The following is a 17,754-nucleotide window of genomic DNA, read 5'->3' on the forward strand; positions in this document are numbered from 1 at the left end:
CAAGATTCCCTGGCCCCTAAGTCCCTGCTCTTTCCAGCATGTCACAAATCCCATTAATAATAATGATGATTACACAAGAGGTCTTTAAAATTATAAAGTATCCATACATGTAAGATGCTGAAAGAAAATATGAACTTCCAGTGCTTTATTTAGTTATATTAGTTCCTTAAAACAGATCTAGTCCTATATTTGGGAAACGTAAGGCTGGGCTAGGTCCTTTTCATCAACTGAAAGACTTTTCAACACTCGAGCTGAAGAGCATTGAAGAAGATGCTCTGTAAGCAGGTAGGTGTATATATATATATATATATATATATTTTTTTTTTTTTTTGCGGTGCGCGGGTCTCTCACTGTTGTGGCCTCTCCCGTTGCGGAGCACAGGCTCCGGACGCACAGGCCCAGCGGCCATGGCTCACGGGCCCAGCCCCTCCACGGCATGTGGGATCTTCCCAGACCGGGGCACGAACCCGTGTCCCCTGCATCAGCAGGCAGACTCTCAACTACTGCGCCAGCAGGGAAGCCCAAGGTAGGTATATTTTTTTATTATTCCAGCCGCCCTACCAAAACTTCTAAAATACAAGGTGGTTCATGCACAGCCAGTGCAAAGTCTCCATTCAAAAGGCCCAGCCTCATGTTCTACTCAGTACATAAATTCCTCATATCCATGGAAGGTGAGGAATTATTCCTCCTGTTCCTGATGAGAACCACAGGGAATTCAAGGGCTGATGTCACAGCTACCTGCTTAGGACACACCACAGATGGTAGAGACAGATTAGAGTCCTCCAATTTCCACAAATGAACAAACCCAAGGCCACTTCTGGGAACACATGATTCTTAATTTCATAATGACCAATAGCTTGATTATATCTATTATGTGACCAAAGAAACAGCTTGATGATTCAAAATTTCCTGGGAAAAACTAATGATGCACTTCCTTCTTTTAACCCATCAGAGTCACCAATGTAGGTCACTAGCTGGAGGTCACCAGGAAATCAAGGTACATCCTTACTTACACTTAGTGGCCTTGGTCCAAGGAAGTTTCTCAGTTTTTAGTTTTCACCCAATGCATAGGAATATGGCCATATACATTTAATCCATTACCTCAGTGCCACTGAAGACACAGTGGAGATTACATACTAATGTTAAAACTGATTCCAAGATCCTTTCAAATATATGAACTCCTAAAACTCCCCTATTTGGGAAATAAAAGACTGAGGCCAGGTCCTTTTCAACAACCAAAAGAAGAGGTACTATAAATTTATTAATTTATATGTTATAAATTGATGTTTTATTGCTTTCCCACTGAGGATATCAAGCATGTATAATTTTAAAGGAATTCTGAAGAGTCTGTTTCAACATATCACAAAATTTTTGGTACTTGGCAACCAATAAGAACACCAACCTAAATGAAAGTCTTTATTCAGCAGATGTCTACCTAATTTAAAATTAATAGAAATTACGAATGGTAAAATTTCACATCCCCATAGAAAGTTCAAAGATGCCTAAAAATGAAAGTTTTCATTTCACTTCATTACACATGAATAGCAGATTCAAGCAGTCTAAGATACCACTGGCTTTTAGGAACAAATATGTCAACCAACAACTGTTAAAGATTAGTTCCCTGCTATAAAAGCTTAAAAACTTAGGACATATGATGTTTTAGCATATCTAGAAACAGATAACAGATTTATATATATATGGCCACTTTCCTAACCATCAGGTAAGAACTAAAGACTGAGAAACATTTTGATGATACTCTCTACTTCTTATACATCACTTAATTCAGCCAGGCCCAGTAGTAAAGAAGACCAAGATAAATGTTCCATCTTGGCTTTAAAAGAGAAAATCGGGATAGGGAAGACAGATTAGATTACAAGACCTGGGCTGCTCTAGAAGGAAAAACCAGGACCAATATGCAAAACTTCTCTAACAAGCAGGAGCAGGAATGCCAGTGAGTGATAAAGCACTGCCATGGAGACTGAACTAAATGACGTCAAAGGTCCCTTCAGGTCCTACAATTTGATGGGTTCTCCGCTTTACAGGCATTGGCTGTGAGTGTGATTTCAGCCAGGCAAAATGGGAGTGAGCGTATCTTTGGTCGCACAGGTAACCTAAAGGGATGGCACGGAAGGCCCAATATGCCTTATGTATAAGGTATATCTTACATATTACCTAGTACAATAATGTTACCAGTGAGGACACTGAGGTTCAAAGATGTTTAAAGAAGACATGACCAAAGACAACCCTCAGAATGGGAGAAAATATCTGCAAATGAAGAAACTGACAAAGGATTAATCTCCAAAATATACAAGCAGCTCATGCAGCTCAACATCACAAAAACAAACAACCTAATCCAAAAATGGGCAGAAGACCTAAATAGACATTTCTCCAAAGACATACAGATAGCCAAAAAATGCATGTAAAGATGCTCGACATCACTAATCATTAGAGAAATGCAAATCAAAACCTCAATGAGGTATCGTCTCACACCAGTCAGAATGGCCATCATCAAAAAATCTACAAACAATAAATACTGGAGAGGGTGTGGAGAAAAGGGAACCCTCTTGCACTGTTGGTGGGAATGTAAATTGATACAGCCACTATGGAGAACAGTATGGAGGTTCCTTAAAAAACTAAAAATAGGGCTTCCCTGGTGGCACAGTGGTTGACAGTCCGCCTGCCGATGCAGGGGACGCGTGTTCGTGCCCTGGTCCGGGAAGATCCCACATGCCACAGAGCGGCTGGGCCCGTGAGCCATGGCCGCTGAGCCTGCGTGTCTGGAGCCTGTGCTCCGCAACGGGAGAGGCCACAACAGTGAGAGGTCCGCGTACCACAAAAATAAATAAATAAATAAATTTTAAAAATAGAACTACCATACAACCCAGCAATCCCACTACTGGGCATATACCTGAGAAAACCATAATTCAAAAAGAGTCATGTACCACAATGTTCACTGCAGCACTATTTACAATAGCCAGGACATGGAAGCACCCTAAGTGTCCATCAACAGATGAATGGATAAAGAAGATTTGGCACATATATACAATGGAATATTACTCAGCCACAGAAAGGAATGAAATTTAGTTATTTGTAGTGAGGTGGATGGACCTAGAATCTGTCATACAGAGTGAAGTAAGTCAGAAAGAGAAAAACAAATACCGTATGCTAACACATATATATGTAATTTTAAAAAGCGGTACTGATGAACCTAGTGGCAGGGCAGGAATATAAAGATGCAGACGTAGAGAACAGACTTGAGGGCACAGGGTGGGGGCCGGGGGGGGAGCTGGGATGAAGTGAAAGAGTAACATTGGAATATATACACTACCAAATGTAAAATGGATGGCTAGAGGAAGCTGCTGCATAGCACAGGGAGATCAGCTCGGTGCTTTGTGACCACCTAGAGGGGTGGGATAGGGAGGGTAGGAGGGAGATGCAAGAGGGAGGGGATAGGAGGATATATGTATACATATAGCTGATTCACTTTGTTGTACAGCAGAAACTAACACAACATTGTAAAGCATTTATACTCCAATAAAGATGTGGAGGGAAAAAAAAAAAGAAAACATGACCAAAGTCACAGAGTACTGAGTGTCTGAACTAGGACATCTAGTCCCTCATCCCCAGACTTCCAGATTCAGACTCCTACTCTACCACAATGCTTCCCTGTCAGGACCCCAAAGAACCTCATACATTCCTTACACATGGAAGTACTAAGCAAGTAAAAGAAAATTTTGTATTTACAGAGGAAAAAATAAAACCCACAGATCAAAATGCCTGGCCAACTTCAGGGGGTCTGCAATATGGCTCCAGTGAAGACCACATCTTTCTTCCAACTTCTAATCATGAAATATATTCAAACCATGTGCTCCATCTAGTGGATTAATGGAAGATCCTCAGGATGACAGAAATGCACATTTTTAGTACTGTTCAGTTCACACAACCCTGAAGCCTTCATTTGCTATCGCAAACCTCTACCTAAAATGGCAGTGCGAAAGAAAAGTTTATAAAAACCACAAGCTTCCAAGAGTCAAGGATGAATTCTTTCCAGCTAGTTAAAACTGTACTCCAAATTTGCTTCCTCCCCCTTCCCAGTTTTCCCCAACATAAGTAACGAGGTAGGTCACCTCACAGGTAATCAAAGTAAAAGTTTTCACGTGGCACACATCCAGTAGGTGTAACTCAGACCTGACTTTGAAGCTCACAGAGATCCTATAGCCTCTTGATGTTACTGCAGTTACTAATCGTCACCTTAAACTCAAGAGCAGACCTTCCTCTCAAAGAAAAGAACAAGATGTGACAGGAAAAACCCAGCTCAGAAGTCAGCCAAGATTCCTGGTCCTGCCAAGTTTCTGAATGTTGCAACCTTAAGTCATTTAACTTCTGCCTTGGTTCCTCCTTTGTAAAACATGGTCAGTGATCTATCCCTCAGGGGGTACTGAGAGGATGAAGAGGGATGACCAGTGAGAAGCACCTCCAGGAGGACCCTAGCACGCAATGAACGGCAGAGACAGACAGGTGGATTTAAGTACGCTCACTTCTCCAATTTATGGGCCCTTTCTTTTCTTCACCCCCAAATTTCTATTTTAAAAAGGTAATATATCCAAATGGCAAGCAGAGTTGCTAGAAGATATGGAGATACAAAATAATAAGGAACTGTCCCTTATTCAGTGTGACCAAAACATCTGTGAAACAAGAAGGTGGGTCCTTGTAAACCATATTAATGTGTTTGAATTTCATCCAAAATTCAATGAGAAGCCACGACACTGTCCTTCCTCGACCCCAATCTGTCACATTCCCACAATGTTCCAAAACTTTGTCAACCCATTTCCTAAAGAATAAAATAGAATACTCTTAAGAAGATGTGTTTCTGTCTTCTGCCTCAGCTTTACAATTTGAATGTCAACTTTCACGTACATGTTCACTCAAGACTTGTGTTTTAAGTCTGAAGAGACGTCAAATTCAATAATGTCCATTATGAACCTTTTGTTGTGTCATAACTCTCAACCTATCAGTTTTGAGTGAGCATATTTCATAACAGCAGTAAACATCCTCAACTCCAATTAAACTATTAACTGTAACGTAATACAAAATATGAAGGAACTGTCAGAGACAGCTGATTGCCTCACTCACCCCAATATCTATCCTGCCCTTATGATACAGTAAGAGAAGTATGAGTGAGCTTATGGCCACCCAGCCAGACTATATTTCTCAGCCTCTCTTGCAGTGAGGTATGGCTACACGACTAGGTTCTGGCTAATGGGATAGAGGCAGAAGTGATGTGTGCAACTTTAAAGTCATGCACTTAAATGGGAAGGGGTATGTCATCCTCATACCACCTCCCCTTCCTGCTAGCCCTAATACAGACCAGTTGGCAGAAGCTGGAGTACGCATCTAAAACTACAAGAAGAAAGATCATGTGGAAGATGGCAGAACAGCAAGCTAACAGGAACCTGGACCCCAAAATGGTAGCGTCATCAAGCAAGCCTGGGCTGTTTACACTTGGACTACTATTGTAAGAAAGATTTTCCATCCTTTATAAGCCACTGTTTTTTGGTCTTTGTTAAAGTTAAATCCTAATGAATACTGAAATAACTACAAACCTGAAAACAAACATTTCGTCCATTCAACAAATATTTACTGGGGACCCACTATGTGCCAAGCATGGTATAGACTCTAGAAATACAACTAAGAATAAGACTCAGTTCCTGCCCTCTAAGAGCTCACACAATGATGGGCTGAAAGACTCTGGACTGTGGTATTAAAAAATAAGATAATGTGAATGTACTTAATGCCATTGAACCTATCACTTAAACAATGTTTAAACAGTAAATTTTGTTATATGTACATTGCCACGATTAAAAAATATTGCCAAGAAAAGAAGAATCCAGAAGAAGCAAACTTTAACTCAGTGATTTAAGGTTTTCAAATCACGTAGCTGATAAAGGACTTTTATCCAGATAAAAAGAACTCTCAAAACTCAATAATAAGAAAGTAAACAATAAAAATAGACAAAAGGTTTAAACAAAATCGTCACCAAAAAAGATATCTAGAAGCAGTACATTGGAAGATGCACAACATCAACAGTAATCAGCAAAATTTATTTTAAAACCCAGTGAGCTACCTCTACACACTTACTAGAATGGCTAATATTAAACACTGACTATAACAAGTGATGCCAAGGATGTGGAGCAAAGGAACTCCAAAACACGCCGATGAGCTGTTTGTGGGAATGTAAAATGGTACAACCACCCTGGAAAACAGTCTGACAGTTTCTTAAAAAGTAAACACTCACCAACCATATGACCAACCATTCTACAGTTATTTACCCAAGAGAAATTAAAACATGCATCCATACAAAAATTTATACACAAATATTCATGGCAACTTTATCTGTAATAAACAAAAACTGAAAACAATCCAAATGTCCAGGTGTCTAGATTGACTGACTGATATATAGTATACCCTTATAATCAAATGTTACTCATCAATAAAAAGGAATGAACGGTATGAATGAATCTCAAGATAATTATGCTAAAAGAAGATAAACCAAAAAAGTTTTTAATGCATGACGGCATTTTTATAAAAAAATAATTTATAGTAACAGAAAGCAGATCTATGATTCCCTAGGATGAGGAAGGATTATAAAAGGACACAAAGAGACTTTTGGGGGTGATGGATATGTTCATTTTCTTGAATGTGGTGATTGTTTTACAGATGTACACATGTCAAAGCTTATCAAATTCCACATTTTAAGTATCTGCATTTTAATGTTTGTCAATTATCCTCAATAAAACTACTTATGGGGGAAATGTCTCTATAGTAGCATTTCCACACAAAGACTCTCAAATGTACCCGTGTTTTAGCTTGAACTAGTCTAATTCAGACTCTGCTCTAAGGTTATCAAAATACCCCAGTATTACTCATTACTAAGCTGAAAAGCTGACATTATGCCACTTTTAACTCAAAACAAAACTGATTTCTGAAAAAAAGAGAAGAAGAATATGCATTTCATATTCTCCATCCTTTGAAAAGAGTTCAGTTTTCCTATGTGCCATTTTTGGCTTCTCCCATGGGAAAGTACATTTACACTGTCTGTGCACATGTATATTCTTCAAAGGGGGATTAAGAAAGGAAAGGATAAACAGTACCTAGAAATTATCAAGCACTAGCGGATGAATTAAAATTCTCCTAATTCCACTATGAGAATTTCTCAAAACGCAATGAAAAACTCATAAATATAATATCTATTGGTTGTCTTGGAAATTATGCACATTTGGTGCACGACAATTATTCCACATTATCCTCAGAACAACGGTAAAACATAGAAAGAGCAGTTTAACCTTTATTTCACTTAATTTATATCTACTTCCTTTACTAGAGAATTTCTAAATAAAAATCTGCACATGAATTATCAAACTTTTCAGGAAACATCTTTCATAGATTAATTTTTTAACGCTATTTAAAAAACAAAATCTGTTTGGGCAACAGACCCAGTAAATAAAATACTTTACTTTTTGAAGTTAGAAAATGTATTGTTTTGTACACATAATAATTATGTTAGTAAACTCTCCAATACATAAGGCGGGATCTTAAAAGTCTTAACACTCAGCTCACAAAATAAGCTCTGTAATTTATGGGTGTTAAAATGGCTCTACAATCTAAATGACACTACTGTCAACCATGACTCATAGGAAGAAAAAAATGGTTTTCATTTCTTAACACTTGGGAGTTGTTTCATCTTTAACTACTAAAATTAAAAAACAGAAACAAAAACACTCTCAAATTAAACTGTTACAAAGAAACCTTGGTAACAAAGAAACCTTGGTAGAAAGTCATACACGTACTACTTTAATTGAATATTGATAATAGAAGTAATAAAGTATAGTGGCTACTCTCTGCAAAATGGTGCCATCAGGTTATCAGTCCTTGAACACGCACTGTGCTTGGTGGAGGAAATGTAGTGCAGAAGTAATTCGACCCCATGAGGGCCTCTGTCTGCTAGAGAAGTTCTCTACACCAGAGGGGAAGACCAGCGCATTCTTGGTAGCTGACTCCAAGTGTTCCCTCCTCCGTATTTGCTCAGTCATCAGCACAGCCACAGCTTAAAAGAGGCTGAGTACCATTGTACTTTGATTACAAATTCCTGTCTGGACTGCCTAACGGGAGTTACACTTTCCTGATAGTACTGACAGGACGCTTGAAATCCGGAAGGGCTCTGGAGTCAGAGAGCCCTGGTTTGAGGAGTTCCAGCTCCATTTCTTACTGGCACATAACCCTGAACAAGTTACTTAACCTCTCTAAGGCTCAGTTTTCCCATCTGTTAAAGGGTGACAATAACAGTACCTACTTCTAGCATAGTGAGTACTCCATAAACAATATCACTTCATAATTCTTTTCCTATCACAATCAGCAAGAGGGACATCTACAAGTATTGGTGAGAACTGAGTAGAAATTGAAAAAAACTGACACTGACTTTCTGAGAAACCACAGATATAGTCAGAAATATAAAAATTTCAGGAAAATGTGTACACAGTGATTGTTTAAGTAAAGTGTTCTACTTCAAAATTCAATCCAAGTGTTGTACCAGATATCTAGTGGCTGCATAAATCATTCATGGATCCCCAGAATTCAAGTATTCATTCACCAAACATTTAGAGAGAGCTCCTACTTTGCTTCAGACCCCAGGGAGGACACACAGAGGGAAAGACCTGCTTGCGTCCTAAAGGAGCCAATGACAGCACGGGGGTGGGGAGACTGGGGCGGGCGGGGGATGGGAGGGTGGAGGATGGACACACTCTTAATACAATAGACTGACCCATCTCTTCCAGCCTCACTGCTCTACCCGGGAACCCCCCAAGCATCACTGCATAAGTCAGCAGTGTAACAAAAGATGGCTTTATTCCTCTGAAGCAAACTAAAATGGAATCTGGTTTGATGACCCACACAAACGTTCAGAGTTGGCTTTCCTCTTCCTAGGCATTCCACTCACACCTAAGGTGGGCCCTGCAGAACCCTTTGTCCATAAGTGTCCAAGAGCCATCAGACAACTGTGTTGGGCTATTGGGTACAGGCCATGTATCAGTCAGCTCAGGCTGCCACAACAAAGTCCCGCAGACTGGGTGGCTTACAGAAGTGTATTTTCTCACAGTTCTAGAGGTTACAAGTCTAAGATCAAGGTATCAGCAGAGCTGGTTTCTTCTGAAGCCTCTCTCCTCAGCATGTAGATGGCCATCTTCTCCCTGTGTCTTCACATAGTTTTCCCTCTGTGTGTGTCTGTGTCCCGATCTCTTCTTACAAAGACACCAGTCATATTAGATAGATTAGGGCCCATTCCTACCTCATTTTAACTTAATTACTTCTTTAAAGACCTTATCTCCAAATACAGTCACATTCTGAGGTACTAAGGGTTAGGATTTCAAAATATGAATGGGGTGTGGGCAGAGGGACACACCTCAGCCCGTAACTGAGAGGACTCAGCATCTGTGGTCAGAGCATCTTGAAACAGAGTACAGGGAGGCAGGAAGATGTTCAAACAGGATAACATGCAAAAATAATCCACTTTCTCCTACTCTCCTAGAGAGAATTATGTATTGGTAAGCAGATATATTTTCCTCCTGGTTTCTTTACACTCCTCTGTATATCTTAAGTGTTCTACAATAAGCTAAGAGTGAACTACCTTGATGTGTAAAAGCATCATTCCCTAGAGTTGGACACCTAGTGCAGGCCATGGGGTGCCTCTGGTACACTTTCTAGTCATCAGGATACAGATGGAGAGTACAGTGGGGTGAATGGTATCCCCTCAAAAGATATGTCCATGTCCTAACTCCCAAAATCTGTAAAAACGGGTCTCTGTAGATGTAATGATCTTGAGATGAGATCATCCTGGATTACCCATGTGGATCCTAAATCCAATGACAAGTGTCCTAACAAGAGACAGAAGAGCAGAAGACACAGACCCAGAGGAGAGGCTGTGTGAAAACAGAGGCAGGGATTGGAGTGATGCAGCCACAAGCCAAGGAATTGCCAGAGACCACCAGAAGCTGGAGAAGGCAAGGAAGGAGTCTCCCTTAGAGCCTTCAAAAGAAGCACAGCCCTGCCAGATTTCCAACTCCAGCCTCCAGAACTGAGAGAGTAAACCTCTGTTGTTTTAAGCCACCAGGTCTGTGATAATTTGTTAAGGGAGCTATAGGAAACAAATACAGAGACCAATATGATTAATACAGGAAACTCTGTGGTTGTAAGAATTTTCTAGTGGGCTTTTATTGGCAGCCTATGGTCAGGCACCTTTATTTCTGCTGTAGCCAATAATTCTAACAAACTGCCAAGGGAGGTATGATCTCTGTTCTACAGCTAGTCACTGATGCACCGAAACTGAACTTGAGGATCAAGCAGCAAGAGATGGTGCAGTGGCGTTTTACACCCCAGACTCCACTAAATGTGGCCTTTTACCTACACCTCCACGCTTTCCAGCCAAAAGGTGTGTAAGTTTACTGCACCGTCCAGCCTCCTCCTCCTGCAAAGTATCCACTTAGTCCTGCCGGGCGACAGAGTGATGCTTCCCAGACTTGAAGATCCCCTGTCAAACGAGGAAGGAACCTGGAAATATTTTTAAACTTGAGTGAAATGTGTTAACACCGAGTTCCTACTCCCCATGAGTTTACGTTTTTAGACATTTTGCTTTCAACCGTGGAACGGAAAGATGTGTCTCTTTTGTATAAATGCGGCAAAGATGTGCTCTGTGCCTTGAGCCCCAGGTCATTTATTTCTTCACTGCAGGCTGAGACAGGTTGGCTCAAGAGCCCACTGGCACCAAACTCAAATTTTTACACATCTGACTATTTTGAAAACAGCACAAACAAGCAGATTTTTAGCCCTTTAGCCTGCTTTACATACCCTGTGGAACGTCACCAGGCACTGATGAGATAGGGTCTTACAGTTACAAGGCCCAGGCTGCAAGAGCCCTCTGCTGCTGAGCAAGGTCGCTTAGACATGTGAGCCCTCTCCAGTCCCCCCTCAGCCCACTCCGGGGAGTCCCCTGCCCTCCTCCCCTTCTGAATGGTGGTCCCTTGGCTGTAAGCCTCTGACTGGTCTCATGTAACTTCGCCCAAGTGCTGTCCAATCAAGCTTGTGTGCTACTACTGCCTCTCGTGGTTGTACCTTTTTCCTTGATCAGCCCCAAACCCTTCAAACCCCCTACAGTCACCGCAACAGGACTCAGAGGCAAAAGAAAGAAACTGGGAAGAAATCATCCCGTCTTTTCCTTGCCTTGGAAATTGAACTTCCCTTAGAACTAACTGGCCCTGAGGCAGCTGCAGGCGCCTGGGTTTTCATCCTTCTGCCCCAGAAATCCTGGACAGGCTCTCCCCTCCCCGAGTACAGAACAGTCATCTGTCCCATTTCTCTACGGTCTCCTGTCCTGGGATGTCAGCCCCTCTAGCTTTCCATCACTTAGGATGTCGACCTCAGGAGGAAGAGGGGGAGGCTGCCAGACAGGTACACAAACAGGACCCAAGAACAAAGATGAGGCAGACAAAAGTGCAGCTGCCAAGGACCATCTCTAATCCTTATCCACCAAGGGTGAGGAAAGGGAGAAGACACCCCACGGGGAACTGGGGAAGGGGGTTCAAGCAGGCAGTGGTAATAGGGGAGGAGAACTGACTCCTTTACCCAAATCATCCATATCCCCTGCCCCCTACTCAGCTCAGCCCCTCTTTGAAGCCCTCCGAGACCTCTACATGAGCCGTATAGTAGTCGGAACAGCAGTGACGTGACCACCCCTCCGCATGGCAGGGGTGAGCACCCTGGACACTGCTTGGCACCAGAGGCCTCTAGTGAATGTTTGCTGAATGAATGACAGTGAGCACTTACTTATCATTTACATTTAATTGTTGTGTAACCCAACTGTGATTCTTATTTATATGACACATTAACTCTGCTATAAAGTTATCTGCGAACAATGGCTCGGGAAGGCTCAGTCATGGTTTGCTGGTCATAAAGCATGTTCAACTGCAACACTGCTGAACTTCACAAGTGGAAAGCCGGGGCCAAGCCTGATTGTTCACTGCCCCACGCTGATTATGCAAAATGATCTTAAACTCCAACGCTGAGGGAAACGACTGGCCAGCCCTCCTGCAATTGTCTGAAGGAATCACTGGCTCAAGTAACGAGAACCCTGCAGGCAAGTGAGCAGCAGGCGTTGGGTATAATTTGTGTGTCCCCTCAGCAGCTAGCAGGTATACAGGAGAACGCCAATAAATGCTTAGTGTGAGGTTTCCTGTAACAGCAGATGCTTCCTACAGCTGAGATGGCTCAACCTCTGGAGACATCAAATGTTCTCTCACCTGGCTGAGGGCCCCAGCCAGACCCATACCACCCAGGACCACTGTACAGTGGCAACTGGAAAGGAACAAGAGACCATTCTTTGTGAAAACCAGGATGATTGCCTACTTCTTTATTTTAGAGTAATTACTCACTGATGCTTTATAAAAGTGCAAATTTTGACACATACACCAAAAAAAAAGAATTTGGAAATGCAAAAACTTAGAACAAAGAGCAACTGAGATAACTTACAAGACGCTTAACTTTGGGCTCCCTTAGAAATTGTTTCCATATTGACAACAGGTTGAAGACAAGGGCAATCATTTCCCCCAAACTACAATGCAGTTTTTAAAACCATAAGTAGAAGTTACACTAAAAGAACTCGCCTGATTATAAGCTCAACTGCTGACATCACACACACACACACACACACACACACACACACACACACACTTCTCCCTCAGTTTTTCAGCAGCAGGATGGGATTTTACCACACGGAGGGAAAAAAAGGGAGGAAACTCCCACCTCATCCAACCAATAAAAACATCACCCACAAGCCATTTAGTAGCACCCAGATGGACAGATCTTCTGCAAGACTTGCCTCACTGTGTTAATCAGAGTTTTTTTAAGTGGTATCAAAGTGACTGCCACTAACAAAACAACCAGGAGATCTTAAAGCAGAGAGAAAAGGAGGGAACTCCTTTTCAACACGGCCACCCCAGACTCGCAGAACCAAGCTGAGTGACTGCTCCAAACTCGCCCTTCCTCCAAGGGAAGGTGGGAGGTGGGACGCTCGGCAGCAGATTTTGCTGGAAGGATGCCCATCTGCTCTGAGTAGGAGGAACCTGACCTCGGTGCCACACACATCACATAACTAAAGGCTAGGCCTCACCACTCACCCTCTCAGAGATTAAGAAAGGAAGTAATTTGTTGGTTTTGAGGTTTTCAAAAGGAAGAAGGATTTTACAACCAGTGGGCTAACTCCCTTAGCTCTACGCTGCAAAACAACAATTAAACGGTTGCCCAACTTTTAGGCCCTGTCTTGGCGGTAAACACCCAGTAGAACCTGCCCGGTCAACAGGAAAGGTGCGGGCCATGGGGGTGGGGGAGCGGGCGGGGTTCTAAAGAGCCACTCTGACTCACTGCAGTGTCAAATACCTTGAAGGCATTTCATCCACACCCTCGAAACCTGTTTTATTCAGAGCATAAACTCAGATATGGATATCTCTCTCTGCCTGAATCCACCATTTACTTTTTCATTTTCATTACATCCAGTTCTTGACCCGTAGTTCTCCTAAAGATATCCCCAGAAATAACTTATGCTTAACTTCACGTGTGCATTGATGCTACAGAGTGTAGCTCTGAATGTCTCTTAGAGGCTCCTCTTCAGGTTATGCTTCAAGTGAAAATCCACCTTGAAATTTCCTCTCCCATAAGGGTGAGTATGAAGAGAGAGCAAAAGTTGGGTGAAACAAGTTTAATCTCTTATATCCCTAGCAATTAATTAATAGACAAAATGTTTATTTAAAACAATATGTCAAAGAGCCACTGAAATCTATGCCATTTTTTGATGGCTGTGTTGGAGACGCACATAGAGGAGCCAAATAAATAAAGTAAGCCAAGCCTTTTAGTATACTTTTCTCAATGATAAAATTTCCCAAGATGATAAGCTAATTAAAACACATTCCAGGGGGCTTCCCTGGTGGCGCAGTGGTTGAGACTCTGCCTGCCAATGCAGGGGACACAGGTTCGAGCCCTGGTCTGGGAAGATCCCACATGCCACGGAGCAACTGGACCTGTGAGCCACAACTACTGAGCCTGCACGTCTGGAGCCTGTGCTCCGCAACAAGAGAGGCCGCGACAGTGAGAGGCCCACGCACCGCAATGAAGAGTGGCTCCCGCTCGCCGCAACTAGAGAAAGCCGTCACACAGAAACAAAGACTCAACACAGCCATCCATAAATTAATTAATTAATTAATTAATTAATTATTTAAAAAACCACATTCCAGTTGACCCTGGAAGTAAAGTATGGCCTATTTGCCAAAAAAAAAAAGAAGTTATACAGTCTTGATTTCCTCAGAATACACCGCCTTTCCTATGGAAATACCTTAAGGAAAACAACTGAACAGATTCTAGCAGAGAGCCACCAGACTGAGAAATGCCCCTACCATGCAAGCACACAGGCCTGTTACTGTCAGGGCCCTAGAGTCAGACAACAAAAATTAGGGGATTATTTTTCAACTTTTAAACATTTTCAGGTCTAAGAATATCTTCTTTACTACATTGTTTTTCACTCCTCGGGTGTTGTCTGAAAGTAATCAAACAAAAAATTAAATTCCACAGTTAAATTTGTTCTCAAATCAGTGGTTCTAAGAAGCACCAGTCTTAAGCAGCAGCCTTTCCTGCAAAGTGTCCCTGGACACAAACTCAACATTTCGCTCACCCCTCGCTGTCTTGCTTTCCTGTCCAGGACTCCTCAACAGCAGAGCTCCTACTGGTCGAGTAATCGGCTCTGCCACCAATTTTCAACCTGGCAAGGCCCCCAGGTCATGGGCAGCACCAGGGACTACAATAGCAGCACAAGCGTTGACCCAACACTGGTGCCCAGAGACAGAGCTCACTGACACTGTATCCCATTGCGCTCGAGGTTCTGGAAGATGTTCACGTGGATCTAAAAGTGATTCACTGCTGTCTGCTTCTTGGTTTACTGTTTTGTTTGTTTTTTCATGGTCCAAAGCTCTGGCAAGATTTTTTTACCAAACTGTGAGTTTTGGAGAAAGAGGCAAACCTGGATACAACCTATGGGTGACCAGGACTCTGGGCTTCCCCAAATTCACGTCTCACTCTCACTGCTTAACTTCACCACTCTGCTACTGTCTGGTCCCTACTCTGGAAAGGAAGACAAGCTGGAATTTTTAACAACGTGTGTTTTGTGTTTGTCAAAGTAACATATGCACATAACCAAAAGAGCTGACAATGAAAAGCAAGTATAGCCTGGCTCACCCCACTCCACTCCCAGCCTTGCTCCTCAGAGGCAAATCCTTTCAGTGATTTTGGTGCTTTTCCTGGTAGCTTCCTCTGTAGCTCTAATGTATAGATTTTCTAAATTCACCCTTTCCAAGCATTTTCAATCAACTTTCTGCTATGAGAGAGGAGGACAGCACACAAACAACACTCTTACGCTCACACTGTCACTATTTCTAGGTCTCTTTAGTTACCTGTGTAACTGTAAGTAATACACTTTATAATATTATTCCATCACTGACAGTTTCTCGTGACTTCCCACTTTGTAAGGTAAAGATGTCGAGTACCAAAAAGTGAAATTCCAATCACTTAAATTTCGCTTTGCTACTAATACCAGCTGATAAATGATGTGCCTGACAATAGAATGAAAAGGAATAGTAAAAAATACGTTTTGGCATTGTATGGACTTCAATAAATTACAGTTTCCTGGTTCCAACTGGCAGAGTAATCAATGGCTATTCTTACGCAAGTCTCCATTACTTAAGAATTTTGGAGGCAAGGCCCAACTGTGAAGCAAAAATTCATAAACAGTAACACTGAGTTCATGTGAATATGTTTACAACACCTCCAAACTCACACACCCTCCCCACCCCCTCACCTTCCAACCTCAGAGTATCTGGCTAAGCAGAGGTAGCAGGTGATGGGACAGTTTCTCATCAGATCTTGGCCAGCCCAGAGCTTCAGGAAGCTTGCCATAGCCATGGGGAAGGGACACACCACACCACAAAAAGACAAATCTGATTTGAGGGTGCCAGTTAAAGGCTACTGATGTAACAAATAATTTTTGAAGGTATGACATATACTATAGCCAGTTAATAATCTCTAACACAAAAAAACTGAATTTCATTAGGAAATTATTGATCTTTCAAGATAATGCCATAGACACTCTTTTAGGCCAACATCTTCATCATACTTAAAAATATAAGCAATAAATACAGCAAACATATTTAAAATAACCTATGAAGTTTTCAAAGTTTACCAAGGATATTTAGGTTTCAGAATGTAAAATGACACCTGATTACATTTTGTTTGGATCCTGCCTAAAATTTCAAACAGTAGACAGCAAGTAAAAACAAATGAAAAATTGAAACACACATGAAATGTATAGTTTTTGTGTTTTTGTTTTTATTGAAGTATAGCTGACTTACAATGTTGTGCTAGTTTCTGGTGTACAGCAAGGTGATTCAGTTATACATATATTCTTTTCCATTGTGGTTTATTACAGGATATTGAACATAGTTCCCTGAGCTATACAATAGGACCTTGTTGCTTATCTATTTTGTATATAGTCGTCTGCATATACTAATCCTAAAGTCCTAATTTATCCCTCCTTCACCCTGGAATGTGTAGTTTATATTATGTCACAAAGCAGAAGATAAAACTTCAGTGATGTTTTAATTATAGTCCAGTGCCTATAATTCTTCCCATATTTCAGGCCTGTAGGAGAACTATAAACAAGATGGCTTTGGGGTGATACGCCAGTAGAAGCAGCTAAGAGAGCAGAAATGTGAATCAGCCACAGCGTGATCTTGAATGACTCACTTATTCTCCCGTCCATTCAATAAACATTTCACAAGCACCCACTATGTTCCAGACACCATCGGCATGTCCCGTAAGCTCTCTTCATCTATACCCTGCAGCAGCTGCAGCCTGACCCACTCCTAGATGCCTCTGCCTCTAAAACTGGATTCTACTTCAGATACATGACCTCCCCAAATGTTGGTTCCCGTTTGACCCAAAGGTGCCTGACTCTCCAGGTCAAAGATCAAACCTCTTCAGAGACGGCTGCCCAATGTATGAAGCCCAGCACGATAAGCTCATTTCACGAAGCGGACGTAAGAAGGGTGGGGAGCAGGTGGGAAGCAGGTGGGAGACCTCTTTCTGCAGCACCACCCTCCCACCCTCCCAGCTGGCCCCCTCCCCAGCTCTGCCGGCACCCCTCCTTCCAGCAAGAGAGGCTGTGCCAGCCACTGCCCGCCGTGTCCTTAGAGTCAGTCCCTCCACTGTCCCCTGGCGCCAACAGGGAATGGAGGCGCTTGGAAGGCAGGGAAGCCTCACCGGATTTTCTTCTCTTTAGCCAGCTTGGTGTACCCTTCACTGGCCAGGAGCTGGCAGTTAAAACCATGACCCTCCAGGCCACCTATCGCCCCTGACTCCTCGGGTCCAAAGCTCAGTTACTGCTTCCTAGTTCACTGATTTCCACACGTGCTCACTATCCCTGCACACACAACTGCTACTTCCTGAGAGCCCATGAAGACTGAGCCTGGGACACAAACTCACCCTGGGTCTGGGGCCAAGGGCCTGAGGGCTCTTCCTCCTCCCCCTTCTCTGCCACCCCTAACAGGAACCTAAGTTTGCAGGTTTCATACCAAAGAAAATATCACACAAACAAGTTCTGGGTGGTTTTAT

General features: G+C 42.3%; 1 protein-coding gene across 14 annotated transcripts in view; it reads right to left on the reverse strand.

The window, feature by feature from the left end:
* Nucleotides 1–17,754, reverse strand: part of DOCK9 (dedicator of cytokinesis 9) — a 382,898-nt gene that overhangs the window by 233,946 nt on the left and 131,198 nt on the right. The window lies entirely within an intron of this gene.

The sequence above is a fragment of the Phocoena sinus genome, chromosome 18 (genome assembly GCF_008692025.1).
Source record: "Phocoena sinus isolate mPhoSin1 chromosome 18, mPhoSin1.pri, whole genome shotgun sequence".
Taxonomy (NCBI): Eukaryota; Metazoa; Chordata; class Mammalia; order Artiodactyla; family Phocoenidae; genus Phocoena; species Phocoena sinus.